This window comes from Cryptomeria japonica, chromosome 5, assembly GCF_030272615.1.
Source record: "Cryptomeria japonica chromosome 5, Sugi_1.0, whole genome shotgun sequence".
Taxonomy (NCBI): Eukaryota; Viridiplantae; Streptophyta; class Pinopsida; order Cupressales; family Cupressaceae; genus Cryptomeria; species Cryptomeria japonica.
In genome coordinates, this window is record NC_081409.1 from 683,389,757 (window position 1) to 683,393,752 (window position 3,996).

Sequence of the window (3,996 nt, forward strand, 5' to 3'; positions counted from 1 at the left end):
ACAACAATGATTTCAACTTGAAAGTATTCACAGATGCTAATTGGGAAGGTAATGTGGATGATCAAAAAAGCACAACCGGTGGTGCATTCTTTCTCGGTGGTAGACTAGTCTCATGGATGAGTAAGAAGCAGAGTTGTATCTCTCAGTCTACAACGGAAGCAGAGTATGTTGCAGCCTTCATGAACTGCACTCAGACAATCTGGATGAAGCATGTATTAGATGGCTTCAAAATCCCTATATCTGAACCAGTAAGTATATTCTATGATAACACAAGTGCTATCAATATTTCAAAGAATCCGGTTTTACATTCTAGAACCAAGCATTTGAGCTTAAGTATCATTTCTTGAGGGAAAAGGTTCAGAATAAAGAGATTGCACTGGAACATGTTTCTAGTAAGGAGCAGTTAGTAGACATATTCACCAAGCCTCTCCCAAAGACTACATTTGTGTATTTAAGAGGTGAATTGGGGGTACTGCCCCTTCAGGAGGTAAATTAAAAGTATTTGTTCCACATCAGTCAGGTATTGCATAGTCAAATTTTTTTTGTTTTGTTGATTGATGTGTTGAAGGATGCTACTCCTCAAGGGGAGTAGCATAATGGAACAGGGATGTTTGTGCCTCCACTTTGGCATTGTTGTCAAAGGGGGAGAAGAAGTGAAGCAGAGAAGATATCTACATAAATTGGGGGAGAAGATGAGTTAGCGGAGAGATATCTTTGTATATTGCCATCAATGCCAAAGGGGGAGATTGTTGGCATTATGTGAACCGGTATGAGGATATAATGATATTGTATGTTGTCATTGATGTCAATATGTGATATGAAGAGAGAACTGACATATGTGAGAATTGGTATACATGCCAAAGTGAAGCGGTATGTTTGTTCAAGGTAAACCGACATGTCAAGGTGAACCAACATGTAGTTATGGGAACCGACACATGGAAGCATTGTATGACTACTGGTTGGTAGGTAGTTTCCACTTCAGGATTTCCGGTTGGAGTACCTCAAGCCTGTGTGACTCAATCAGTGATCTTTGTGTGATGAGTTAGCAGTATAACAAAGAACAGATCGTGTTGCCACGTCTACCTCAGGAATGTGCGAAGTTTGTAAATGGTGAATACGCATGATGGATGTGATGGATTATCAGCTGCCATGAAATCGGTGGATAATGAACGATGGAGAATGTCTTGATACTTATTCAAGATCTATTGCATTTAATGCAGTATGATCAACGGTCAGGATTGAATCGTTTGAATTCCTTAACCTAACAGGTTTAGGGTTTAGGGTTTAGGTTTTATGCTACCGACCTATCTGTTTCCTATAAGGTCAATGTTGTGTTTCTTTCTAAAGTTGTTGGCAAAAATTGTGTGTGTGTATCCAAGAGAATGGATACATGTTTCTTGCCAGACTAGAGGGGAGAAGTGATACCTGCAGAGTGTAAGTGCAGAAGGCGAAGAGGAACTTAAGCAGATCTGCATTGGCATTGAGTGCTATCATCAGATCATTGTTATACCTATTGATATTTAACCACTTCAATAGTTGTGAAATCCCTTAACAAGTTAGCCTTAACCGGCTTGCTGTAAATCCTTTAACAGGGTAACTCAAAGCTACTAAGTTAGTGAAATCCTTTAGCTATTAAGTTCTTGAAATCCTCTAACAAGGTAACCTTTAACAAGGTTTAACCCTTAACTGGGTACTTTAGCCATCCCTTAACTAAGTGATCCCTAACAGGATCGGTTCCTAGCAGAACCTATTGTAATGTCTCTAACCGGACAAGGCTCCTAATAGAGTGGACTTCCAATGAGCTCAAAAACAAGCTTGTGGGTATTCATTCCCACCGTGGTTTTTCCCAGTTGGGTTTCCACGTGAAAAATATGTGTGTCATGTGTGATTCTCTTATCTTGTGATACTTTGTTATTGTCTATGAATCATGTGATGGTTTTGTGTTTTATGTCTGTCAATAAAACATGTTGAACTAGATGATTATTATGTTTCGATGATAGATTACCTGTTCATGCATAAGGTTGAAATGGTAGTGTAGTTTTTGAGTTGAGTGGAAAGCTAAGTGATTAACTGGTTAATGCTTGTCTCAGTCACTCTTGGCTTTATCGGTTGCACTTTGTTTCAAACTAGTATCACTGTTTACCAGTCATTTAAAGTGTTTGTTGTCAAGCCGGTTTAAGACTATGTTTTTGTCTGTACTGATTCACCCCCCCCTCTCAGTACTGGTTTGGTACTATTCGTTCATCATTGAGTTATCAATTAGTATCAGAGCGTCCTCCAGGTCCTCTGTGTTGTAAGCTTAACCGCTTGAGGGAAAGATCTTGTTGTAATGATGAAGAGGGAAGGTCCAAAGTTTAACAAGGAAAATGTCAATATATGGAAAGACAAAATGAAGATATACACATCTTGTTGGCCAATAAAATTCATTATTCAAAACATCCCATAGACCCATAGCATAACACAGCTTGCTAGTTGTTGGATCATTGCTTATTATTTCAACAATTAGTGTATGTCTTTCTACAAGATCACTTGTGCTATTGAAATAACATTTCAAGAATGATATTAGTTGTTGGGAAATTTTGATTATCAAGGTCTCTTCAACTAGTTGACTTGGAGCCCTTATTTTCAGTACTAACCCCTTTGTGTGTGTCATTTTGCCCCTTTGTTTTATTTTTCTTTGTTTTTACTTGTGTTTTGTGTGTCCTTCCTTGGATGTTGTTGTGTATATTAAGATCCTAGGTGTGGGGGCTTGTTCTCTCAAACTTAGTGATATATTATCTCTTGTTAGTCTTGCTCCTAGTTTCTTTCTCTCTTTTCTTCCACTAAAGTGGGGGCTAAGTGTAGTGTCAAAAAATTGTAACCCCTTAAAATTTCACACTACTTTCTGGGCTATTTATTTAGTAATCCCTCTCATAGATCATTTCAATCCTATTTCTAGCATTGTTACAACTAAAATATCATCATATGGTGACCAGATTCTATTCCCTGGACCTATGCACCTCACATCTGCATCTACGTCACCCCTCTCTAGGTGGACTATGGTGCTAGGTTTCATAGTCTTTGTGGACTATGGCACTAGGCACCATAGTCCCCTTGAAATGAGCCCAAATTCAAACATGTCAATGTGTTAGTTCCTAATATTTACTATTCGATTTCAATATTTGAATAAGACCATTCAAAGTCAACCTAATTTATGAAATACCTTGATAACCCTATCTAAGAGCATCTTTCCTAATTCATTTTCATCCAACACAATCATAAAGAAGAAAGTTCCCAATCACGGAGACAATATTATGAGTAGATTTCTTTAGATTTGAGCATTATAGAACAACAAGTTACACCAACCTACATGCAAGTATGTTTTCATGATTGATATTGCCTTGTCATGTCATGTTACTGCATGAAAACATCAAGGTCCTATCCAAAGAGCATTGCATCACCACCATTATCAATCTTGAGGTATAATCTTTTCAACTCAACATTTTACTTTAGATTGAGCCTCTGACCTAAGAAGGGTAAGCTCTCTTTTCTAAACATCAATGAGCTATAATGGAGGTTAATACCTACTTGTGGTTTGACTTGAAAATCCTCTATATATCCCAACACTTTTTCCCTCTTTTATGTATTTATATTCTAGATCTAACGACTAAAATCTGTAGATTCATAAATAGTGGATCGAAACACAATTTTAAATTTTGAATAGTTAAGAAAACCAAGTCACTATTAATGTACTCTAATCACCAATACTTTTCCACAAAAAAACTTTGAGAGAATGATTTTTAGAGTATCCTAATTTGGGATCCAGACATAAAAATTTGATGAAGACACCTTTGGTTTGTGGTAACTCACTCTCTATACTGACACTTTCAACCTTAGATTGTGGACATAAGTTCCTCTCTATATTCCACTTCTAGATTTGAGCTTACTTTTTAATTTCCAATTCTTTATCTTTTTATTCATGTTGTTTCTTCTCAATTTCTTATAACTTTACCTATT